This window comes from Rhineura floridana, chromosome 7 (assembly GCF_030035675.1).
Source record: "Rhineura floridana isolate rRhiFlo1 chromosome 7, rRhiFlo1.hap2, whole genome shotgun sequence".
In the NCBI taxonomy this organism is placed as follows: domain Eukaryota; kingdom Metazoa; phylum Chordata; class Lepidosauria; order Squamata; family Rhineuridae; genus Rhineura; species Rhineura floridana.
The window spans coordinates 100277118-100304769 of record NC_084486.1 but is presented as its reverse complement, the minus strand read 5'-3'; positions in this window follow the sequence as shown (position 1 = coordinate 100304769).

Genomic DNA, 27652 nt, shown 5'->3' with positions numbered 1-27652 from the left:
GAAGAAGCTAAGAGCAATGCCGTCAGGAGTCTAGACCGAGAGGCTAGACTCCTAGCAGGGCACCCAAGGCAGAATGGTCAAGGCAGACTAAGATGAGACACCAGACAAAGATGCATCCAAACTCAGAGGAAGGCAATGGTAAACCACCTCTGAATACTTCTTACCACGAAAACCCTATAAACGGAGTATCCAAAATGCAACACAAGATAGTGCTGGAATATGAGACCCCCAGGTCAGATGGCACTAACCGAGCTACTGGGGAAGAACAAAGGACAAGTACGAGTAGCGCTGTCAATAATGATGCAGCTGGGTCAAAGCCAAAAGGAAGCCCAGAGGCTGATGTGCACAGATGCGAAAGGAGAGTCCGGAGTTGTATGACTTACACAATAGGAACATGGAATGTGAGAAGCCTGAACCAGGGAAAGTTAGAAATTGTCAAGCAAGAAATGGAATGCATCAACATTACAATACTTGGTATGAGTAAATTAAAATGGAAGGGAATGGGACATTTTCAACCAGGCAACTACAAAATATTTTATGCAGGAAATGAGAAATTAAGAAGAAACGGGGTTGCTTTAATAGTGAGAAGTGATGTAGCAAAAGCAATTAGGACCTACAATGCAAGGTCTGAGTGAGTGATATCAATGAGACTAAACGGGAAACCTATTAACATAACCATCATCCAAGTCTATGCTCCAACAGCAAATGCAGAAAAGAGGAATTGGAGAGATTTTACACAGAAGTACAGGAGGAAATGGATGACACACCAAAACAAGATGTGCTGATAATCATGGGGGACTGGAATGCAAAAGTAGGGAACAGAGAAGAACTAGGAATTGTGGGGCAATGGGGCTTAGGAGACAAAAATGAAGCAGGAGAAAAACTTATTGAATTCTGTGAAGCCAATAATTTGTTTCTTGCAAACATTTTTTGAACAACCAAAAAGAAGACTGTACATGTGGACATCACCAAATGGTCAATATAGGAATCAAATTGATTATATAATTGGAAACAGAAGATGGAGAAGTTCCATACTTTCTGCAAAAACAAGACCAGAGGCAGACTGCGGTACAGATCATGAACTGGTCGTATTGAAAATCATAGTAAAGTTAAAGAACAACAAAGCAAACATAATACCAAAATAAAATATAAATAACATCCAGAAAAATATAAAGATCAAATAAGGAGCAGATTTGAGGCTTTAAGCTTAGTTGACAGAGAACCAGGAGAACTATGGAGTGAAGTCAGAGACATTATCAGGGAAGAATGCAAAAAGACAATCCCTCTAGTTAAAAAGAGAGAAAGACCTCAATGAATGACTGATGACACTCTTAAAATGGTTAAAGAGAGAAAGAAAGCAAAAGCAAGAAGAGATAGAAACACGGTCAGAACCCTAAATGCAACAATACAGCGACTAGTATGTAGGGACAAAGAGAACTGTTACAATAGTTATTGTATAGAAATAGAACAAAAAGGGAAGAACAAGAGCCCTATTCCAAAAGATTAGAGAAATTAAAGGGAAATTTAAACTAAGAGTAGGGATGTTCAACAATCAACAGGGAAACAAACCGATTGACCGAGATGAAATAAATGGAAGATGGAAGCAATACACTGAAGAACTATTTAAAAGAGATGCAAGGATGACAGATTCATTCATGGAGGAACCATATGATGAAGAACCAGAAATTTTATAAGGTGAGGTGAAAGCTGCTCTTAAAATTCTTGGAAGAAACAAATCACCAGGAACAGATGGCATATCAACAGAGTTGCTACAAGCTACTGAGACTGAATCTGTCCAAATTTTGACAAACATTTGTCAAGAAATATGGAAAACTAAACAATGGCCCACAAACTGGAAGCATTCCATATACATCCCAATTCCAAAGAAAAGGGATCCCAGAGAACTATTGCCTTAATATCCCATGCAAGTAAAGTAATGCTCAACATTCTACAACAGAGGCTCTTATCGTATATGGAGCGAGAAATCCCAGACATCCAAGCTGGATTTAGAAAGGGAAGAGGCACCAGAGATCATATCGCAAACATACATTGGATAATGGAACTGACCAAGGAATTTCAGAAGAAAATCACCCTGTGCTTTATAGATTACAGCAAAGCCTTTGACTGTGTAGATCATGAAAAACTATGGAATGCTTTAAAAGACATGGGGGTGCCACAGCATCTGATTTTCCTGATGCACAACCTATACTCTGGACAAGAGGCTCCTGTAAGGACAGAATATGGAGTAACCGATTCGTTCCCAATTGGAAAGGGTGTGAGTCAGGGGTATATTTTATCACCCTATTTGTTTAATCTATACTCAGAACATATCATACAGAAAGTGGGATTGGACCAAGATGAAGGAGGTGTGAAAATTGGAGGGCGAAATATCAATAATTTAAGATATGCAGATGACACCATACTTCTAGCAGAAGCCAGTAATGATTTGAAACTCTTCCCACCATCATCAGACCCAAGGGCTCTGGCGATGGTGGGCCTTTGCAGCCATGCTGGGGAAGACCTGGCATGGCTTCAAAAAGCCCTTACCTTTAGCGCGGTGTGGCCACATGCGCCTGTCATGTAGGGGGTGGAGCAGGGTGGCTATTTAAACCCTGCTCCTTCTCCCCTCGGCCTCTTTTCTGCCTCACACCGGAGGAGCAGGTCCTCACCTACCTTTGGCTGGGGGCCTGTTCTTTGGGTGCGTGGGGGGGTGGAAAGAAGCTGATCATGATCGCGGCTTGAAGCGCGATCAGCTGAGCGGTGGAGGTGGCACAGCAGCAGCACAGGCTGTAACTGAAGAGCCTGGCAATGACTTGGAGGGTCAGCTGGGTGGCGGCGTAGCAGCAGCACAAATGGCAATCGCGAGCTGAGGCAGTGAGGGAGGCTGAGCAGTGGCTGGGGCGGTGGCAGCGCAAGATCTTGCAGTTTGGTGACAGTGGTTGGGCCTGGCCCTTGGGTTTCTTATGGTGGTTGGGGCCTGGCTGCATTCCTGGAGGGGATAGGGGTGGCTTTTGGCCCTTGTTGAGCGGGCTTTTGCTTGTCTTCTGCTCCTGGGGGGGGTAGTGGGTGGCTATTTAGACCATTTGGCTATTTCCTGCCAATTTGTCCTTTCTTGGGGTGGTGGCCATTTTGGAGCACATTTTGCTCCTTTGTGTAGGCAGCCATTTTGAATACATTTTGTGTGCAGCCATTTTTGAGCACATTTGTGTAGTGGCCATTTTTGGAGCACATTTGATCCTTCGGGGGGGCAGCACTTTGAATATTGTCTGCCTTGTCTGAGACAGGCACTTTGGGGCACATTTGTTTAACCATTATTTAACCATTATGCCTCCTAAGAAGGGTGCCGGGGGTTCTAAAGGGAAGGGGAAGGCCTTGAAGCAGCCCGCTCTGAGGCCGCCCACGCCACCTCGGGAATCCTCACCCTCAGAGGAGGACGGCCCTTTATGGCTTCCGTATTGGCTCGCATTGAGTCATTGGAGAGGTGGAATAGGCAGCCTCAGGAAGTTAGTGGGGCAAGAGTCAAAACAGCTAAGGGGCCGCAGAATAAAAAAAGGCAGTATGGCACTGATTGGGATTCTGTTTTAGGCCGATTGGCGGCTTTGGAGGGCTCCTCAGGTCAGTTTGCACCTCTTTGTTCGACACCTGAGATGGAGTCGGTGGCTCCTGAGAGTCCTGTGGTGTTGAAGGCTGTGGTTCATCCAGGTTATGGTGAGTCTGCACCTGCAGATAATGTGTGGGGAATGCCTGGGTGCCCTGGGATGGGGCCTGGGGGCATGCCTTGGGGATCCCATCATGGGAGGCCTTATTCTCCTTCTGCAGGTGCACATCAAGGGTGGCCTTATTCTTCTTTTGCAGGTGCAGTGACTTCTGGGTATGGAAGGGGGATGTCTCATCTAGTACAACAGCAGCCTGTAAGTGAGGCTTGTAGGCAGGTCTAGACTTCTGTGGGCGGCCCTACCATGGGGCCGCCTCAGGTGCCTGCTGATCCTTTGGCTTATGTTCAGGCTGGCGCATTGCCTTTTGGGGAGACATCCTCTCCCCTGGGGGCTCATTTGTTTCTTGCAATGAAGGAGCGTATATGGAGAGGAGAATACGTGGATGTGTTCTCATTATATCGAGAGCCTGAACAGAAGGAAAAGGATAGGCAGGAGGACCACAGATTTTTAATTACTGTCATGTTTGGAGTTGGATCACTCTTTCAAGATTGGTGTGGCTTCTACAGCAGCTATATTGGGTTTGGGAGCACAGCCATGCTGGCAGTGGAGTGTTGGCAATTAGGTGCTTCCCAGGCTTGTGTCAAGCCAATCAAGGGCCCATCGAGCATACTGTTAATTGTTGTTTCTGTTTTGAAGGTTGGAGGGTGCCAGAGAGAGTCAAGGTACTCATGTGTGGCCACAGATGGAGTTCTGGGCCAAGAGGAGGGCGTCACAGGTGAGTCATGAAACCCAGTTGGGGCTCAGCCATTGCACTTTGGTCCAATGGCTGGGTAGACGTGGCATGCTGTGGGAATGCCTCCTACCAATGCTGATGCATCATTGGTGCAGTACCCTCCACAGGTTTTGGTTCTCCATTAGGGAGTCAATGACCTGGGAGTGTTGAAGGGGAAAAGCTCTTATCACCCAAGTTTGCCTGGACTTTAAGCCAGTACATAGTGGGTGGCCTGGGACCATGACTGTTTGTTCTCAGGAGGATTTGGTGGGGTGTGATTGACCCCAGGTGCCTGAACAGTTGAAAGGTAAATAGTAAAGGCTAGTTGAAAGGTAAATAGGGAAGTCCGGCTTGCCCTTGCTTTGATGCAGAGCGAGGTAATACATCACCCGGAGGGCCAATCTTTACTGGCCAGATGGTGTTCATATGTCTGACCTGGGTAACTATCTGTTTCTTTCTGATCTGCAGAGTGCCCTGTGTGAAATAATTTGTCGCAGGTGGGGGAAGAGGGACTAAGCTGAGGCTTGTCCTCTTCTGTGGCTGATATGTGCGGAATTTCACAAGGTAGGGTTTGGTGACCACCCTTAGGCACCCTTTAAGGTGACTGGTGGGTTCTGAGGCCTGCCTTACAGGTTGTGCGGCTGGTTGGCAGGTTAAGGCTCCCTTTTGGGGCTAACCTGTAACACCCACTCAGAGGTTGTGCAGCCCTGAGAGGGGGTGGAGCAGGAAGGCCTCCCTAACTACCCTGCAGGGATGGGGCCCGGAAGAGGGGATTGGGCTTGGACCACCCCCCTTTCCCATGGCAGGGTGCCCTCGCTCGATTGGGTAGGAGATAGATTCCGCACTTGTATCTGCAGATCATTTTATTATGCAATCAAGCATGTAATTGGCTTTATTCCAATAACTGTGGCCCTTGATTTACCCAAACCTCATCTTGTCTTGCCTCTTCATCTCCTGGCTATGTGCTGCAAATGATGAAAGTTAAAGAGGAAAGCACAAGAGTAAGACTACAGCTGGACGTCAAGAAGACTAAAGTAATGACAACAGAAGATTTATGTAACTTTAAAGTTAACAATGAGAACATTGAACTTGTCAAGGATTATCAATACCTTGGCACAGTCGTTAACCAAAATGGAGACAATAGTCAAGAAATCAGAAGAAGGCTAGGACTGGGGAGGGAAGCTATGAGAGAACTAGAAAAGGTCCTCAAATGCAAAGATGTATCACTAAACACTAAAGTCAGGATCATTCAGACCATGGTATTTCCGATCTCTATGTATGGATGTGAAAGTTGGACAGTGAAAAAAGCAGGTAAGAGAAAAATCAGCTCATTTGAAATGTGGTGTTGGAGGAGAGCTTTGCACATACCATATACTGTGAAAAAGACAAATAACTGGGTGTTAGAATTAATTAAACCAGAACTATCACTAGAAGCTAAAATGATGAAACTTAGGTTATCATACTTTGGACACATCATGAGAAGACATGATTCACTAGAAAAGACCATAATGCTGGGAAAAACAGAAGGGAGAAGAAAAACAGGAAGGCCAAACAAGAGATGGATTGATTCCATAAAGGAAGCCACAGACCTGAACTTACAAGATCTGAACAGGGTGGTTCACGACAAATGTTCTTGGAGGTCACTGATTCGTAGGGTTGCCATAAGTTGTAATTGACTTGAAAGCACATAACAACAAATAGCAAGTACCCCAGCTGTTTTAGACTACAACTCCCACCAGCCCTAGTAATCAGCATGCTGGCTGGGGCTGATAGGAGGTTTAGTCCAAAACATCTGGAGGGCACCATGTTGGGGAAGGCTGAAATAAACATTAGATATATTATATTGTGTTATAGAGCACAATGTTCTTCTCATGGTATGGGATTGTATTCATGCTGAACATGGACAGATCCATCCTCTCTTAAAAAAAGCCCACCCCAATTTTATTTTTGATGTTTAATTCCACTGATGTCAACATGTGACTGAATTTGGTCCTGTACTTTGAATGTTTTTGTTTTGTTTTGTTTTATATTCTTAAATTGAGCCACTGAGCTTCTGGGATACTCAATCTGCTTCTAGTGTGTGGGAGCCAAGAAGACCGCCAATACCATATGGTAACAGTCAGATGGAGATTGTTATGACATGATCTCATCTTGAATATTTCTTCTTGATGTCTGTGTGTCAGCAATGAGGCAGTACAGCAAGGAAAGGAAGGGTGTGGATCATCTAGCATCAACATTCTCTACTCATTTTAAACCCCTTCTACTCAGAGGTGCTCTAACATTAAATGTACCAGGAAATGACTTATGGGAACAAATCTAGAAGACAGGGAATCCATTTTCTGTAGATTTTATCAGCCTTAGCAGAGCAGATAGATCAAGGGTGGACAACCTCAGGCTGGGCGGCCAAATGAAGCCCTTCAAGCCTTCCTATCTGCAAGAGAAAGGGCAAACTGCAGAAATTGTCTCCCACCTTCTTCCATTCACAGGAGCCTCCATTGGATTGACGAACTCTACATGAGTGGCAGGACACAATTGGATACAACCCACCCAAAGTTCAGTGGAACATTTATGTTACATTTCTATATATATGCACCTTGTAGAAAGTTTATCATAAAATAATATATTTAGGATTGGGATATTAGTATCTCTAATTTCAATCTTTTCCAGCAAACTCTTCCATGTTGCTTGCTGACTTGAGGTATCAGTATTTCCATTACCAGAAGTTCCCAGTCTTTTCAACACATTGAGTACACTTTCATTCTTTCCCATAAGAACATAGTTTGCAAAATGCAATGGTATATGAGTTTTTATATATCTTCATTCTAAAGGCATTATTGCTTAGAAGTAGCATAATTTATGAGACCAACAAACTCGAAGGGTACTAATCTATGCTGCTTTTCCATAGTTTTCTGTAGGTTCCTCCAGTTGACCTGTTTATTGAGTATTCATCCTGATTTGCTTGCACAAAGCTTACGCATAGATTAGATTACACAAAGATGCTCAGACTTTATTGAGCATTCTAACCATTCATTTATCCCATACTTTTCAGTGCATTTCCATATGAATGAATGAATTTTATTTATGGTCCATGACCAGTACAGTGCATTTCCATATCATTTTACTAACCACAAAAAGGCCATTTTTTAAAAAGCAGACTTTTTGTACCAGGATAACAGAGCACTTTAAACCACTTTAATTGTGCAAATTTCCAGTAGGCCCTTAAGAACAAAAGAAGGGCCCTGCTGGATCAGGCCAATGACCCATCTAGTGCAGCATCTTGCTTTCACAGCGGCCAACCAGTTGGCTTTGGGAAGCTCACACAAGCAGGACCTGAACACAAAACCATTCTCCCTTCCTGCAGTTTCCAGTAACTGCTATTCAGAAGCATACTGCCTCCAATCATGGAGGCAGAGCACAGCCATCATGGCTAGCAGTCATTGATAATCTTCTCTACGGGTATTTGTCTAATCCTTTTTTAAAGCCATCTCAGTTGGTGGCCATCACTGCCTCCTCTGCAGCAAATTCCATACCTTAACTGCTTGAATCCTTCCTACAAAATGCTGACATTCTGGAGGCAACTTATGCCTCTGCAAAGATTGGGTACTTTTCATTTGGTGCATCAGTCATAACTTGCAGTGCTGATCTCAGAACAGGAATAGGTGGTGGTAGGGCCCAAATCTAGATGGTGAGGATAACAGTGCCTGGGCCCAGCAAAGAAGTCCCACAATATCCTCGTCCTGTATTGCCTTATGAAGTATCTAAGCCTTACTGAATTGCTAGAGATCCTCATGTGAGTTGACCCATGGCTGTTGATTGCTTACAGTTTTCAGCCCTTCAACTTGCTTTATCTGGCAATTTGTTTTCCAGATAGGTTTGAAATTTTCCACTTTCATTGATCTCATCAGATAGATCATATATGCCAAGTTTCACGTTATTAGCCCAAGAAATGCCATTTTTATAAGCTATAGAGTTTCAAAACAGCAATGGCCATCAGCTTGGATGGCTTTAAAAGGAGATTAGACAAATTCATGGAGGACAGGGCTATCAATGGCTACTAGCCATGATGGCTGTGCTCTGCCACCCGAGTGAGAGGCAGCATGCTTCTGAAAACCAGTTGCTGGAAGCCTCAGGAGGGGAGAGTGTTCTTGCACTCGGGTCCTGCTTGCGGGCTTCCCCCAGGCACCTGGTTGACCACTGTGAGAACAGGATGCTGGACTAGATGGGCCACTGGCCTGATCCAGCAGGCTCTTCTTATGTTCTTATGTTCTTAAAACTTTTAATGTCAGAACCTGGATTTGCTACTCACCTTAACGATAGGAGCTCTTGTAAAAACAGATCAAAACAGCTACTTTTGGAGTCTTTGCAACCAGGGCTATGGGGACTGTCATTATGAGATTCTTCTCCTCAAAATGTATCACAATACTACTGCCTCAGAGACTCATAGGTTCACACTACTGCTTCATTCAGTATCTGAGTTTATCAGCAGTGAAAGGCCATGGCCACCTGTCTTGCAGGAAGACAGATAGCTTCATCCCATGTGAGATTCTTCCAAGTGAGATTATATGTGTTATATCTCTATGTGACTTTTAGCTGATCTAGTTTTGATTCCCTGGAAGGATTGGACACAGCCGAACTGAATTTTTTACTGTGCTATTAGAAAATGATGGATGACTATAGACTGAGTCTTTGGTCATGGCTAGTGAAACCCCAGATTTTCACTGAATGAAAAGGAGAGTTTCCACAATGAAGATTCCTGGGTGACTGAAAAAGCAAATGTTTTTTGCAATAGTTTAGGGAGGATTTCCGATTATTGTCAAAATTGCCCTTAACAGTTCTATTTGTTTCCACTTGGCTCCTGCAGGTTTCCATTCCACTGGAAGCTTTTGGGACTTTTCATAAAATATCCCATGTCATCACAATGCTCTGTGCTATTGAATACAATGCCATAGGACCATTTAAATGTACGCTGCCACTGGGTTTATTTACAGACATAGAAGCAAAGAAATTGTCAATGGCAACACCACAAAGCTCTAGGATCTCTTTGTATGCCCTCGCAAGATGGGAGAGGAGCAGGATGTGGAGAAGAAGCAAGCAGGAACTTCTGAAGCAGAGCAAGGAAGAAAATGGGATCAAACCAGTTTCAGACAGAGGCAAGGCAGTCAAGCTGGGCAAAGCAGTCATGGATCATGTAGAGGTACTAGCCACCAGGGGCAAAAGAAGGGATGCTGAGCATTTCCCAGCATGAACTCCAGCTGAGAAATGGAAAAGGTCTTTTGTGCAGTGCCATCCCTGAGCAAAGAGAAAAGATGCCCCAGTTTATAGTGCAGGAGATGATGGTCCACACACGTTGTCTCTAGCAGTTTGGTAAGTATTATTTTATTTATTTATTTATTACATTTATACCCTGCCTTTCTTTTCATGAAACCCAAGGCGGCTTACATATGGTTCCCAGGCAGTCTCCCATCCAGGTACTGACCACACCTGATCCTGCTTAGCTTCAGCAGGGTGCTGGCCTCATGTGCCTTCAGACCATACTGTGTATCCAACAGACTTCTGTCTGTGCAATGGAACTTCCTTTCCTGTCCCCTCCAGCCGCCGCCCCCCTGCCATGCCCTCAAAATCATCTCCATAGGGATGAAGTGCCCCCTGGAGCAGATTTGGGAGGGGCACAGGTGGAGGCAAGGAAAAAGAAGTCCTGTTGCATACGCGCGACTCTGCTCACTCATCATTGGATACAACTCTATGTGGTTTGGTAGGTACACATGCAGCATAACAGCACTGGAACCTTGGCAGTGGGTTACCACTTGGTCGCAGGTGAGTAAATGCACGCTGTGTCCCCGTTCTTCATCTTGGGCTGAACTTAGCCTTGCATGGACTTAGTGACTGTGCCAGTGAGAAAAGGGGGGAGGGGGAGCAAATCCATCCATATTGCACCTGCTGCTCTGAACTTTCCTGGCATCTATTCTTTAGATCAGGAAGGGGAGCAATTAATAAGATCAGGTTTGGAAGAAACCTGTTCCCGTGGTTTCTTTTGTCCACTGCATGCAATTTTCTCAATATACTACTGTTTGTTCCACATTTTCAAAAAGCAACAAAATTGAATGTAATCTCTGGAAGGCCTGCTTGTGCTGTCAGCAGCTAATTAACTTTATCTCTTGCAGTGAGACAGGCAATAACAGGTCTGCATTATAGGCTGGAAACTTAGCCCACTCACTTCCTTGTCAACACTCTGCAAAACCTCACGCAAGGATTGACAACTTGGCCTTCAATTAATTCAAAAGGAAAAGGCATGGAGGCTGTGTGCATTGTGCTTACCAAGCGTTCCCAGGCAAAGGCATAGAGGGCAATATAGATAGAGCAAAGAAGCCCCAATTTTCCTGTTCCAATCTTGTGCCACATTTTTAAAAACTAATTTGCAATACTTAATACTTAATATTTAATAATGGCTAACACAGGTCATACATAATGCCATACAAATTCAAAGGGCACACGGCCTGCAAAGGACTCCTAGGGACCACCCCATGGCCCCCTATATTTCCTTCCTGCATGGATGCAGGATCAAGGCCCTGGTCAGCAGAGCTTGCTGGTGGAGAATGGCTGGAAGGCAAGCCTGCAGCCAGCCAAGAGATGCCCTTTCTCCTCCCTGCAGTGGAATCTGATATAAGATGGACAAGGAACAGCTGGGGAAGGACACAATTATTGGCAGTGAGGCTTCAGAGTTCCTTATAAGTGAGGAGGAAGGAAAGAGATGGGGCACAGAGGGCCTAAGTGGAGTTCTAGCCAAGCCCAAACTCAGCAGGGAGGAGGTGCAGGGAAAGAGTTCAAGGGGCTGGCAGGCAGGCCAGCCACAGGATGAGAAATGATGCCTGAGACTACACCCACAGCGCCCCAACAAAGAACTCTCAACCCTTGTTGAATTGCCTCCAGCACTGGAGAACCTAGCTTAGTCTCCCCAACCCCGTCACCACAGATGTGCCAGAGGATGTGCAGGCATGAACAGACTGAACTTGTCGACCAGCCTGTTGCTAGGAGAGCATCCTTGCTTTCCCAGTTCTGAGCTGAGAGACAAGTCCTGTGCAAATAGTCATGCTCACCCAGTCGTGCTTAAGGGTGATACAGTGTTGCAACAATGTCTTCACTTGTGTAGCCATGCCTAGTACTGCTTTGCTGCGATTTGAATGCTGTGTGATCTGTAACTTAATCTACATTCCAATCCTGCGCTAAGCTGTGAATTAAAGCTGAGAACTGAGCTAAGAGTCCTAAGTCTGAATCTGTTTGTGGGAGCCAAGGCACATTGCAGGCCTATTCTGATGTCCACTTTCTGAAGGTCTCTCCAAATGTCTCCCTCTCTGGCCACCCACTTTTTCAGAAGATAAATGGTCCTGCAAAGTGGGATGCGGGGGACTTGCTTCCAAGTAAACAGGCATACTTTTGTTTCGGAATTATAGTTTCTAGTGTAGCCTGCTCCCTTTAGCCTGTCTTTGCTACACTTCCAGTCTTTCTCCCTACCTTCAAGCAGTTTTGTCTCTTAACAGTGTGGTGGTAGTCCATTCTCCTTTCAAGTTATGTGTCCTCTTCATCCTTCTCTTCTTGTTATTTCTATCTCCTAAACTTACAGCTGATGTTTATGTCAGATGATTGCTTATCTCTTTCATTTCAACACATTTTCAAATTTGATCTCTCTCTTAATTTCCCTCTTTCATAATTTGATTACTTTTTAAAAAAATTAAAACATTTTCATCTTGATTTTCTGGTGCAAAAGCACCACTCAGGGGGGCTTATGAACATTTAAAATTACAGTTTCATAAAACAATATAAAATCTTAAAAACAACAATATAAAACAAACAACCAGGAGTTAACGAACCAACCACTGTTAAAACCAAGAATAAAACATCATGTGCCACATGCAATAAAAGCCTGTTGGAACAAAATGATCTTTCATGACCAACAAAAAACATCCATGGAGCAAAATGTTCCATATTCTAACTGGAGCCATTGAGAAGGCCTTCTCTGTCATCCCACTCAATGTTGCTTCCATCATGGGACAGAGAGAAGGACCACTTATTCTGATAGAAACATAGGAAGATTCCTTATACTGAATCAGATCCTTGGGCCACCTAGCTCAGTATTGTCTATGATGACTGGAAGTGGTTCTCCAGGGTTTCAGACAGGAACTTTCCTAGCCCTATGTGGAGACACCAGGGACTGAATCCATGACCTTCTGCATGCAAGGCAGATGCTATACCATTGAGGTACGGTTCTTCCCCATCTTATGGAGAGGGAATGATGATATGGAAGGAGGGAGTCTCTAAACTACCCTGGACCTACATCATTTAGAGTTTAAGTTCAGGATGCTTCATTCCTTGATGTGTCATGGTTTTGGTTAATTCTTTAGCTAATAGCATCTAATGTTGTGGCATGTTGAGATGTTTCTTCCTCATAATTATCTTTAGCTCCTGGGGGGCATAGTTTTATACCTCTGCAAGTGATTGTGTGTTAGATGCAATGGAAAAACACACAAACGCTTAGGGAATGATACATGTACCAATCCAGTCAAATTGTAAAATTTGCACAGATAAGCATGATTGATGCCAAGCTATATAACCAAGCATTAGGCACATCACACATTTTTCCTTTCAAAATTAAATATCATCCAACACCCAACTACATTAATTTAGCAGCATTATCACAATAAATTATATTCAGTTCCAGGGAAATTTCTTTCGCAAAATATTTCATAGTATTTGAAGCCAAGCGCTCTGCTGTGATAGATTGCACAGTGTCTTAAAGAAATTGTACAGTACCCATGGAGAGTTAGAACATTCCACTATTTTAATTCAGCAGTATTTGCGTAGTTGATTACACTCATATCCCACAAGGGATTGCCCATTGCCCCGGTCTTAGCACTCCACTATATTAATCCAGCTGCTTTCAACTAATTGATCAAACTCTGTGTGGCTCCCAGTTCAAAAGTTATTGCACTATGTCCAGGGCCAAAGTTTACACATTCACTTTTTGTACTCAGGAGGGATTTGTGCAAAATGGCTACAGTTAAATTCCTTAAAGTGAAGGCATAACAAATGGAGTCAAAGAGTGGGGATTGAACTGCATCTACCTGGACAGTTTGCATTAGACCCCAAAGAACTAGATGGAAATTCACTAGTAGGCAAAAAACCTTGCGGTTTAACGACGTACCTATAGCCCACAGATATTTCTATCAAACTTTAAAAAGCAGGGAAATTGCACAGCTATAGTGAATGCACCAGAGGAGCAGGAGAACTGACCTCCTCTCTGACATATTGTACTGCCCTACAAATTTGTCAAAATGCAAACACAATTTGGGTTGGTCTTTCACAGTCCAATCCACTTGCTGTGTAGCTTGGAAGAATTTGGTAACATGTGCCTCTGAGCATATGGTGAGGGTGTGGCCCCCTGATTAGCCAAGCCCAGCAGCTGTGATGCTTTTAGAACACTGACAGTTGGTTCTTACTGAGCATGCCCCGTGTTATCATTGGCTTCAAGCCAAAATTTCTTAAATTAATTAAAAATCAGCCAGGCATTTTTTTAAAATTTTTGAACTGCAGAAGATGAAGGTCAGAGTATGGGGCAAGGTCAGTATTAGGATTACAGATACTCTGTGACCATGGCTGATTTTTAATGAATTTCAACAGATTATGAGAACTCTGACAGAAAAAAGTCCAAAAGGGCTCTGGGTTTTCTCTCTCTCTTTTCAGACTTTGAACTCTCTATTCTCTCTGACTGTTTTGTGTATCGCCATGAAAATTGAGAGGGTTGTTAAGCAAGCATTTCTGAGTTCAGGACTGTAAGTTTTGTAATGTTTTGTTTTGAAATGAGATTATGGGAAGCATCAGAATGGCATGGGGGTATTTTCAATTTAACATTGTGGAATGTGAAAAATCCACACTGGCTAATGTATACAGCCATTCTTGTGGCTGTATAAAAAATATTGTTGAATGAAAGCAGAGATTCATGTTTACAATAAGGAGGATTCCATTTATTGATTTGCCATTATCCCCAGAGTTTAAGTTAATAAACTAGTTCCAATTCACAGGTTGGATTAAACGATGATCTATGCAGAGATAATGAAAAAAATATCCTTCAGCTCAGCTCAAGGAGGAAGGAAGGAAGGAAGGAAGGGAGACAAAACAGTCCCTCAGCTCTGTTTCCATCTCTACCAAATGAAGGCTGATGTCCTTAAGGATCCTCCCTTTTTAAGATGCATGAATGCACTAGTGCTGTGGCCATCAGGCACCACAGGTAAATTGCTTACATGTGGAAGTATAAGTATACAAGCAGGCAGCTGAACTAAGAATAAGCATGGTTCTTTGGTTCATCTCCTCTCCCTGTGTTCCTGGGAAGAATAGATGGGCTCACTGAGAGAAGCAAGAGACAAAAAGAAATTTGTGCATTAGCATTACACAATGCATAATTTATACCTGTTGATGAGGGGCAAACCAAGCTTTGTTCTTCATGCCCTGTTTCTAGGTTTCCCAGAAGCATCTGGATGGCTTGCAGTAGAAACAAGTTCTGGTCTAGATGGACACTTGCTCTGTTTCAGCACAGCTCTTCTTATGTTCTAAAGTCCCAGAGTTCCTGACTTTCTTTCTTTCTTTCTTTCTTTCTTTCTTTCTTTCTTTCTTTCTTTCTTTCTTTCTTTCTTTCTTTCTTTCTTTCTTTCTTTCTTTCTTTCTTTCTTTCTTTCTTTCTTTCTTTCTTTCCACTCATGCATCTCAAAGTGCTGTCCAGGATACAATAAAAGCAGCTTAAAACAGTTAAAAACAGCATAAAAATAATAGCAAATGATTTTTTTTAAAAAATACAAAGTAGACACTCATGGCAGAGACCCATTCATCCAGCTAGGGAAACTTTCGGGTGGGGGGGGGAGGAATCTTCAATTTTTTTTCTGGGAAGTGCAGATGTTGTTGCCATTCCAAGAACAGGGGCAGCCACATTGAAAGCCTTGCTCCAAGTTACTATAAAGAGGGACCTCCTGGGTATATAAGGTATAAGGTGGTCTGTCAAGTAGTCTGGTCCTGAACTGTATAGGGCCTTATATGTTAGTACCAACACCTTGAACTTGGCCTGGTAGCCCCACATACAGTGCATGGCAGTAATCCAACCAGTGAGGTTGACTTCAGCTTTCAGTCCTCCACCTCAGGAAGAAACTACATTCTGTTTAGCTGGATAATCATTGAACTTAGATAACAGCCTGGCAGGCTTTTGGGGTGGGTTAGATTTTATCTTAATTGTTTTTAGATTTTTAATGCCTATGTATTGTATGCCTATGTTGTATGCCTATGTTGTACGTCACCCAGAGTGGCTGGACAGCCAGCCGGATGGGCGACTAATAAATTCAATAAATAAATAAATAAATAAATAAATTAAATCAATTCCCATACTGGATCGCTTGCTATCTGGGGAATTAAGGAAGGCAGCACTCCAAGGCAATTCACCTCCACATAACATGTGACCCAAGAGGTGATCATCTTTAAAGGAAGCCTGTGACTCTTGCACACTGCCAGAGGAGGCTAATCCATTAGGACAAGTGGGGCACCACCCCACCAAGCCCAGTTTGCCTTGAGCCGTCCCCCATCTGCCTGCTTTCTTACTTACCATTCCAAGAGGCGGCACTGCCTGTCATCTTCCTCCTCCTTAGTTTCAGTGTTGTCCTTTTGGAACTCAACAGGGAGGAGGACGGGAACAAAACCAGAATTAGTTAGCTCTGCCTGCATTGGCTCTGGCTCCACCTACTGTTGGGCACCCTGACTTCTGCCTGACCAGTCCCAGCAGGCACAAGCCACCACTGTGCACTGCCTGGCTACAGTCCTTGAACATTTGGAGCAGGAAATATGACACATCAGACACTTGTGAATCTGATAGCCAAAAGAACAACTTAAAATATTTTGGTTCTCCACTGTGAAAACTGAAAGCATTTAAATGAAACAAAACAGTGCCTACATTTCTATCTGAGCTCATTAGCCATGAAATTGAGTTTCATTGGTAACCAAGAGGTCCAGCAAATGGCTGAAATGGGCCTCTCTTTCTGCTAAATGCAGTGACATTTTGTTGCCACCCTTCTCTTCTTTCTGCTTTCGTCCTCGGTTAAATGAATGCCAAATTCTTTTGCAGTTGACCACCTGCTGCGCTGGCAGCTTAATGTACCATAGAGTGAAGAGAAAGATTTATTCTTCCTGGAAAGAGTTGCCTGTGAAGTACCACACCTCAAAATGAGCCACCTTAAATAATAATAATAATAATAAAAAAGATTTAATACTCATTTTTGTGCTTGTATTTAGTATACACACACAATAATATGGCAGCAGGGGTATTCAGGATGCAATCTCTTTTTCAGAACTGCTCAGAAGAGAGAACCAATTTAATCTAACCATTTAAGCATTGAAATATAAGCAAGCTAAGGACTTTGAGCAAAATAAAGCAAGGACAGTTTTATATTCTGTTTTGGTGAACTCCTGGATTTATTTAAAGCAACTTCCATGTTACAAGTTGTGGGTATTTAGAAGAGAAATGAGCTGCAAGAATACAAGGCAGTGAAAAACTTTTCCCCCTTTGCTAAAAAGACACTAATTGACAGTGGTCAGGTTTGGAATACCAATAAGGGTTGCTTTCTCCAAATGAAAGAGCAAGAAATACTGCTAAGCCAAAGCCCAACAACAATGAAAAATAAATAATTATTGCTTCAGACTTTGTGCATGTTCCTGCACTAGTTTGAATTTGAGAAATGGGGTACTGAAATGCCTTGTTGCAACAGTTCAGGTACAAAGACACAAGATCTGATTTTCTCTAATAGAGCAAGGTAGTATTTTGTCTACACAAATGTATCACCCGTGCATGTGGAATGACACTCACACACAAACTAAACCACTTTCATTGCTTATTAAGATGCTCCAGGTTTTGTTTTGTTTTTTAAACTCAAACCCTGTTAACCCAGAATAACTTAATGCCTAGTTCTTCTCCACAGCAAACATTGAAAGTGTTCAAATGAAGCATAACACCTACATTTCTATCTGGGCTTTTTAGCCATGAAATTAAAGTTTCACTGGCAACTAACGAGTCTTAGAAAATGTCTTGAGATAGGACTCTTTTATTTCAAAATGTAGTGGCATGTTCTCACTTTCCTAACCTTCATCACTAGCATTTATATAAAGGGCTGCATCCAGCGCAGATACAACTGACTTCCATGCACACAATGGAGCTTCGTCATCATCTCCTGTCCCCTCCAGCCTCCACACACCCTCAAATTCAGCTCTGGAGGGTTGGATGAGGCTCTGGAGCAGAGTTTTGGGGTTCACGAGGGTAGAAGAGCAAAGAGAAGTCCTTTGCAATAATGGAACCCCACTGGCACAGCTTTGGATACAATGCAAAGTAAATAATTCAATATCCATACAATGAGGCTTAATCATAACATTTATTTATATACCACATTTCAACTTTATTTATTATTTATTATTATTATTATTTAGTTTAATTTATATACCGCCCTAAGCCCGAAGGCTCTCTGGGCGGTGTACAAAAAGATAAAAACAAGCATAATATATAAATGCAATAAATACAATAAATCAAAAAAAGAAAGCAAACAAGCAATAAACAAACCAAATAACATCCAAAGTACAAAAATACAGTTAAAATACACTTTAAAATGCCTGGGAGTATAAAAAGGTTTTCACCTGGCGCCGAAAAGATAGTAGCGTCGGTGCCAGGCGCACCTCATCGGGGAAACTGTTCCACAGTTCGGGGGCCACCACTGAAAAGGCCCTGGTTATAGTCATCACCCTCCGAGCCTCTCGATGGGATGGTACTCGGAGGAGGGCCTTAGATGTTGAGCGTAGTGTACAGGTAGGTTCATATTGGGAGAGGCGTTCCACCAGGTATCGCGGTCCCATGCCGTGTAGGGCTTTATAGGTCAAAACCAGCACTTTGAATCTAGCCCGGAAACAAATAGGAAGCCAGTGCAGACGAGCCAGAACAGGTGTTATATGAGCGGACCTTCTGGTCGCGTCAACAATCTGGCCGCTGCATTCTGGACTAACTGTAGTTTCCGAACAGTCTTCAAGGGCAGCCCCACGTAGAGCGCATTGCAGTAGTCCAATCTAGAAGTTACCAGAGCATGAACAACTGAAGTGAGGTCGTCACTGTCCAGATAGGGACGTAGCTGGGCTACCAAACGAAGATGGTAAAAAGCATTCCGTGCCACCGAGGCCACTTGGGCCTCAAGAGACAGGGAAGGGTCGAAAAGAACTCCCAAGCTACGAACCTGTTCCTTCAAGGGGAGTGTAACCCCATCAAGAACAGGATGAACATCCACCATCTGAGCAGAGAAGGCACTCACCAACAGCGTCCCAGTCTTGTCTGGATTGAGCTTCAGTCTGTTAGCTCTCATCCAGTCCATTATCGCGGCCAGGCAACGGTTTAGCACATTAACAGCCTCACCTGAGGAGGATGAAAAGGAGAAATAGAGCTGCGTGTCATCAGCGTACTGATGACAACGCACCCCAAAACTCCTGATGACCGCACCCAGCGGCTTCATGTAGATGTTGAAAAGCATGGGGGACAGTACCGATCCCTGCGGGACTCCACAATGGAGAGTCCAGGGTGTCGAGCAGTGTTCCCCAAGCACTACCTTCTGGTGACGACCCACCAAGTAGGAGCGGAGCCACTACCAAGCAGTACCCCCAACTCCCAACTCCGTGAGTCTCCCCAGAAGGATACCATGGTCGATGGTATCAAAAGCAGCTGAGAGATCAAGGAGAATCAACAGAGTCACACTCCCCCTGTCCCTCTCCCGACAAAGGTCATCGTACAGGGCGACCAAGGCTGTTTCGGTGCCAAAACCGGGCCTAAAACCGGATTGAAATGGATCAAAATAATCAGTGTCATCCAAGAGCCCCTGGAGCTGGCCGGCAACCACCCGTTCCAGCACCTTGCCCAAGAACGGAACATTCGCCACAGGTCTATAGTTGTTCAGGTTATCTGGGTCCAAGGAGGGTTTCTTCAGGAGTGGTCTCACCACCGCCTCTTTCAGGCAGTCAGGGACCACTCCCTCTCTCAAAGAGGCATTTATTATCTCCTTGGCCCAGCCGGCGGTTCCGGTCCTGCCAGCTTTCACCAGCCAAGAGGGGCAAGGATCCAGAACAGACGTGGTCGCCCGCACCAGTCCAAGGATCTTGTCAACATCCTCAAGCTGTACGGACTGAAACTCATCCAATAAATAAGGACAAGACTGCGTTCTGGATGCTTCGTTGGATCTCACTGTCATAACATTGGAGTCTAAATCCTGGTGAATGCATGCGATCTTATCCTGGAAGTGCCTCGCGAACTCATCACAGCGGGCTACAGATGAATCCATAATACAGATGAATCTTTCTGGTTTTGATGTACAAAGCCCAGTGCAGCTTGGGACCAGGATACCTGAAAGATTGTCTTACCCCTTATATATCCAGTTGTTCACTAATCCAAATCACTAAGATATCAGTATCAGAAAATACATCTATACCAAAATGTGACAATTTAAAGCAATTATATTCAGAGTTTATCAAAACAGCAGCATTATGCTGAGGCAATAAAATCATCCCTTTATGAAATTCAGTCAACATGAGAACAGGAAAAACACGCTCAGATGAAACATGCTCTTCAATCACCTCCACCACCACATACTCCATACCAAGGAAGTTCTCCAATACTCACAAACTATGGCTGTGTCAGGAACCAAGAGTCAGATTCCTCTTCTTCAGGTGATGGAGTCAAGGACCTTGACCTGAATAGGAAGGGTACGCAGGGCCAGCTCCAGAAGCACTGCCAATGGATGAGCCTGTGGGGACAGGGCTCCTCTGGCCCAAGGATGTGGCACTGCTGCCCGCAAACTCAGAGGAGTCCATTGCAGTTGACCCAGTGAGACCAGAGGCTTCCTTGTTCCCTTGCAATAGGAGACTACTAGAGAAGGCTGGGCCTCTTTAATTAAAGCAGTGCTTTCCAGCGTGCAAGAGCCAACAATTAGGATGCAGTAGCTGCTGCTGCTCTATAGGGCACAGTCTAGGTTTGTTTCTTGCTGAAGCAGCATCAGAGCTCCATGCTCCTAGAGCAGCCTTTCCCAACCAGTGTGCCTCCAGATGTTGTTGGACCACAACTCCCATCAGCCTCAGCCATGGCTGAGGCTGATGGGAGTTGTGGTCCAACAACATCTGGAGGCACACCAGTTGGGAAAGGCTGTCCTAGAGTATAGCCTGAGCCCTGCCCTACCTTGCATCCTGCCCTGCCCCACCCACCCCCAGTGTGAACCCTGCCTTGCCTTGCACCTTGTACCTTGCCTCACCATAGAGCAGAAGAGGCTGAGCAGCTCATCTCTCACCTGGACCACCTTAACTACTGTTCTCAGTCTTTCACCAAGGATAGTCTCTATCTCAGTAATGATTTGAAACGAATGCTGATAAAAGTTAAAGAGGAAAGCACAAAAGCAGGACTACAGCTGAATGTCAAGAACACTAAAGTAATAACAGAGAATTTATGTAAATTTAAAGCTGACAATGAGGACATTGAACTTGTCAAGGATTATCAGTACCTTGGCACAGTCGTTAACCAAAATGGAGACAATTGTCAAGAAATCAGAAGAAGGCTAGGACTGGGGAGGGCAGCTATGAGAGAACTAGAAAAGGTCTTCAAATGCAAAGATGTATCACTGAACACTAAAGTCAGGATCATTCAGACCATGGTATTTCCGATCTCTATGTATGGATGTGAAAGTTGGACAGTGAAAAAAGCAGATAAGAGAAAAATCAACTTGTTTGAAATGTGGTATTGGAGGAGAGCTTTGCGCATACCATGGACTGCGAAAAAAACAAATAATTGGGTGTTAGAACAAATTAAACCAGAACTATCACTAGAAGCTAAAATGATGAAACTGAGGTTATCATACTTTCGACACATAATCAGTGGTGTCACTAGGGTTGGTGTCACCTAGTGCGGTAACTCATGGTGTCACCCCCATGGACCTCCTCCCGTACCAGACCATACAGAATCCTTAGTAATGTTTTTTGTACTAATGTTACTCATAAATCGTAATTCCCATATATCACTGAATGTAATGGCAATAGTAGTGACATAAACAACTAGCAAAATTAAAATTACACCTTTAAATTACAATATCATACGCACAGCCTAAATGTATTTACATTTACATAGTTTCATGTGGTTAAAGTGAAAATTCGGTAAGAAAACAATAGAATTCGAAGTAAAAACGTTTAAGAACTACATCAAAATTGATAATATTGCAAGATTGGAAAGCCTTGACTGTCCCATGGTAGATCGCAAATAGTTCTTTATAAGTTCTTTATAAGTTTCAGCTTTGAAAGGCTCCTCTCACATGAAGTTGGAAAGACTCTCAGGGTTGTTGGAAAGACTCAACACACACACACACACACACACACACTTGTAAAAATACACCCCACATAATAGTTTATTGTCAAACCAGTTAGTCATTGCAGAACTGCCTAATTGTTTTAAAAATAGGATTGGAGAGGATGGGAAAGATGTACAACACAAACACAATTCTTTGTTATGTTTACTCAGAAGTCCCATTAATTTACAGCACAATCCTAACCATGTCTACTCAAAAGTAAGTCCTAATGAATTCAATGGGGCTTACGCCAGGTACATGGGATCAGCATTCCTTTACTCCCAGAAAAGCAAGTATTGGATTAAAGCTTTCATATTGGAAAGGTTTTCAAAGCACTGCCCTCTCCAACAGCCCAGGGTCTGACAGCGTGCTACACACAAGAGAAAAAAAACTTTAACCCATATTCTTACTTACTCAAACTGAAGACCTCAAAACCACCATTTTGACGTTGTAATGAAGCCTAAGCACTGCCTGGGTCAACAGATCACAAGCCTGGCTCCCCTTATTGGCTACAATCCTGAAAGTTATTTTTTGGAACTATAACTCCCATCAGCCCAATCCAGTGGCCATGCTGGCTGGGGCTGATGGGAGCTGTAGTTTAAAAAAGTAACTTTTCCAAGCTCTGGCTAAAAGCTGCTATACAGATCGGTTAAAAAACAGATTAAACAGTCGCGGGGGGGTGACATTTTGGTGTATATCTCGGGAACCAGACGACCTAGAAACTTAGGGTTTTTTTACAAAATTGAAGCTGAGAGTCCGGAGATTAAGGTAAGTTAGCTGGGGACCCGGAGGGGACCCCCCAAAACCGGAAACTCCAGCCAAAAATCGGACACCTGGTAACCCTACTCCTGGGAAGCCACTCAGGCACACAGCCCAAGAGCAGGCAGGGGATTCAAACCTCCTGCCTAAAATTCACAACTATTGAGTGGGCAGGCCTGGCAGGATGGGGGAAAAAACCACTCTGCAGCCAAAGAGCGGGAGATTCCCCAAGAGGGAAGTGGCTGGCGAGATGGCCACTGCAGGGCTTCCCGGTGCCTAGGGGTGGCTCTGGGTGTCACCCCCTCTGATGGTGTCACCTGGTGTGGTCTGCACCCCTCACACACCCCTAGTGACGCTGCTGCACATAATGAGAAGACCTGATTCACTAGAAAAGACAATAATGCTGGGGAAAACAGAAGGGAGTAGAAAAAGAGGAAGGCCAAAGAAGAGATGGCTTGATTCCATAAAGGAAGCCACAGACCTCAACTTACAATATCTGAACAGGATGGTTCACGACAAATGCTATTGGAGGTCGCTGATTCATAGGGTCGCCGTAAGTTGTGATCGACTTGAAGGCACATAACAACAACAACAGTCTCCATCCGAGACTCCTCACTCTTTCATCAGGGAGTTTCAAAACATACATGCAGTGAACAGAGTGCATTTTCAGGAGCAGTCTTTATAACTGGAGTCAGGCAGGGCTCCGTCCTCTCAGGCCAGGTGGAAATGAATCAGAGAAGAAGCCAGGTCTTGCAGGACTCATAGCTAGATGCTTTCCTCACTTGCTGTACATTCCCTAATTTTTTGTGCCTTTCTGTCCCAGGTCATACCAACAGTTGACTGAAAGGTAAGTCAGGGCTAATTCATACAAGCATGCTGCATACAGCTGACTATTTTAATTAACAAATAATTAAATCCAGAGTCCACCATGCCCAATCCTCTGAAGATGTGAGCAATAAACATCACTTAACATACTGCTACAAAGATTCTTAACGCTGGCTGAGCTTTGGTAAGTAAAATTGCAATTTATGGTTGTGAATACCCACCTTGGAAAACCTGACCATCATCTGTCAACGTAATCTGGGCTAATAAAAAAATGGATGTCTGCATGTGGAGTACTGCTGAGATCATTGGCCCCAATCTCATCCAGGGATGTGGAAAAAGCAATAGAGCAGCTCCCATCAGCCCCAGACAGCAGAGACAATGGTCAGGGATGGCAGAGATTGGAATCTAACAACGCCTGGAGGGCACCACATTGCCTAGCCCTGCACTAGAACAATGTAGTCACAGAGTCTCTTGTTGTGCCTGAAACAGCCTATCCATTCTTTTCCACCTGCCAGCTTCTCTTTCTCTTTCAGGCTTTACTTTCTTTGCATTAACCTACCCCCCCAACTCCTCTGACTTGTTCTGTGTTTATTTACCCATCTTAGTACAGAATGGAATTTCACAGGGGCAAGAAAGGACAATAAACCACACTGCTGCCGTCTCAGACCTTTGCTCCAGGTCTCTTTGACTGCCCCTCCCTCAACATCTTTCACATATTTTTTGCCAACAAAATAAAAACAAAGTTGAAGGAATTTTGCTCATTTCCCCCACCTGGAGTTTTGGAGAAGGTTCTCTCTTTCAGTCTCTTTGAGCTGTGTGCCACATGGCAAGTCTTGGGTCAGCTGATCACATGGGTGACAATCAGCCTATAAAAATATATTCCTGGGGAGTAGAATGTAATCTTTGACCTGGAGCTCATACACTCTTTCTCTCCCCTGTTGTGACACATTCATTTTTGCCAAACAAAGAAATGTTTTCCATCAAGAATAAAACAAGCAAAATTAAAATGGCAAAGGGCCAAAGCTGGCTTGGGTTTGGAAGAAGTAACTGTGCATGAATTTACACCCAATGGTTAAACAATAAAAAATACTGTTAACAACAGTCCTATACACGTTTTCTCAGAAGTAAACTTCATTGAATTCAATCAGATTTACTCCCAGGTAAGAGTGTATAGGATTGTGTCCTTAATTATCTGGGAGAAGGTAGATATGGCAAGCATGGAAATGGCCCAAAAACAGCATGAGCCATCGTCATTATAGTGTAATGTCATGACATTGTTATGGCAACCAGGACTAGGGCCAAGATATTTTGCTATATAAGGCACAGGGCAAGATGGTGACTTACCCCTCTATTACATATTCAGAAGCTGACTGGACTGTCTGTTACTTCAACACAGGCTATGGAATAAGCATCCTTCATTGCACTTGAGGGCAACAGGCTAGTACAGTAGGTGCAAGACAAACTTGGTAGTGGATGGGCAACCAGTGCTTATGTTTTAACAAAGGTGTCACATGTTGTAAACCATGTGCTCCCATCAGCATCTGGCCACCGTGTTTTGCACCAGCTGGAAATTCTGAAGCAGGTCCAAGGGCAGCCCCAAAGAGTGTGCATTACAGTAATCCAGCCTTGAGGTTTATTTATTTATTTATGAGGAGCCCAGGTTACAAACACATGGACTACAGTGGTCAGGTTATCCAGGCTGAAGCTGTTGAACCAGACAAAGCTAGTAAAAGGCCACAGATCATACGTGAACCTCTAATGACAAAGATGAATCAAGGAGGACTCCTAAGCTATGGAGCTGTTTCTTCAGAGGGAGTGCAACCCCAGCCAGGACAGGTAATCTGCCTGTCTACTGGACATGGGAACCACCTATTCAAACAACCTCCACCTTCCCAGGATTCAAGCACAGTTTATTAATCTTTAAGTAGTTCACTACAGCATTCAGACATCAATCCAGAGCATTCACTGTCTCTTTTGATTCAGATGTTATGGAGAAATAGACCTACGTGTCATCAGCATACTGATGACATCTTGGTCCAAAACTCTTAATGACTGACTGCTTCCAACATCTTCGTATAGATGTTAAGTAGCACTGGGTAGAGAATAGTACACTGTGGAACCCCATAGCACAAATGCCAGGGGCCCGAGGAATACTCCCCCAGTGCTACTTTCTAGACACAGCCAGGAAGGAAGGAGCAGAATCACCACAATACGGTGCTTGTGATACCCATCCCACTGAGTCAGTCCCAGAGAATACCATGGTCAATGGTATCAAAGGCTGCTGAGAGATCGAGCTGAAGTAACAGGATTGCACTCCCCCTGTCTCTCTCAGGATGCAGGTCATCCATTAGAGAGACCAAAGCTGATTCTGTTCTGAAACTGGGTCTGAATCCAGATTGTAACGGTTCTAGATAATGTCTCATCCAGGAATATCTGCATAACTCTGTGAGGTAGGTTGAGGTGAGGAGTAACTTGCCTAAGATTATCTAGTGAGCTTCATGGCTGAACTAGAACATGAACTTGAATCTTCCCAGTTCTAATCTGACAGCCTAACTAGTACCCCACATTGGCTGTCATTGAATTATCTACTGAAACACTGAACTGCATACAATATGTTGTCAGTGCTGCTATTTTCATGTGCGAGTCTTTCTCTGTCTCTGGTTTTTAAGAATATAAAAACAGACCTGCTGGATGAGACCAAAGGCCCATCTAGTCCAACATTCTGTTCTCACAGGATGCCTATGGGAAGCTCACAGGACCTCAGTGCAATAGCACTCTCTCCACTTGTGATTCCCAGCAACTGGTATTCAGAGACATATGGCTTCTGACAGTGGAGGTAGAACATAGCCATCATGGCTAGTAGTCATTAATAGGATTATTTTCTCTAACCTTCTTTTTGTGTAATTTGTCTAATCCTCTTCTAAAGCCATCTTAGTCTCTGGCTACCACTAATTCCTGTGGGAAGAAGTTCTATTGTTTAACTATGCAGCTGGATGGCCACAAGTTCTAGTATTATGAGAGAGGGAGAAAAACTTCTCCCTATCTGCTTTTCCCACATCATGCATAATCTATTATATTTCCCTTTACTTGCTTTTTGTCTAAACTAGAAGGCTCCAAATGTTGTAATCTTTCTTCATAGAGGAGTTGCTCCAACCCCTTGATCATTTTGGTCCTTGCACAGTATTTCATATATCTGCCAAGAGTAGCTTGCTGGGTGAGGCAGAGCCATGACAACAACTCTGTTTTGGTTTCTCTCAGTTTCTCATTTTTCTACTTTTCAGTTCAATTCTCCACATTCTGCAACAGTTTGTAAAAATTCATCAGCATTTTAGTGTAATTTTCTCCTAATAGTTTCATTGAGAGTGGAGAGAGGAACGATTGACACATTTGCCTAAAAGCATTGGAGCAAAGGGTGTGCAAGCACTAGAGATACAGTGTGAAGATGTTTTCTTCTTTCCTTTACGTATTATCAGAGGATTGGATTAGTAAGGATTTACAGGGGGGAAACTGCATGATAGCTTCTGTCTGCCAGTGACGTCATGTGAACCATGCAAATTAAAAGGGGATGTGAATATTTATTTATTTATTTATTATTTGATTTATATCCCGGCCTTCCTCCCAGCAGGAGCCCAGGACAGCAATAGCACCAAACACACACTAAACCACCATGTAGATGAGCCCATTATTTTCATGAGGTTCACTTAGAAGTAAACACACAATTTTCACAAGTTAGTCACTGTCTGTTTTATTTGTTGTGATTCTAAAAAGCATGCTACATTTAAAAAATAACTTTATCTTTAACACAGATAAGCACTGCTGATTGTGCAACGTTCTGATTTCTGGATGGTGGTGGGAATCTATAACTGAACTACCTGACTTGTTCCTTGCTTAGTTTTTTTCAGATGTGCTGGTCCTGGTCTTCCGCCAAGTTGCCTTTTATTAGTTTTACATTCAAAGTCTTTTTCTTTGTAAAATTATTCTTTGAATCCCCTGGTAACTCTGTATCAAGTTTCTCTCTTGGATTTGCTTTCTACCTTATTTAACTTTGAAGTTATTTCTTTGATTTCCCTCCTCTAGGGAAGAACTTTTATGTGTGATCACATCCATCAATTAGAATTTTAAACATCTCATGAATTGGATCTTCTTTTCTCCCCCCCCCAGGGGAAACTGCAAAGAGGAGACGACTGGAACTCTGGAATTGTCAGGTTTAA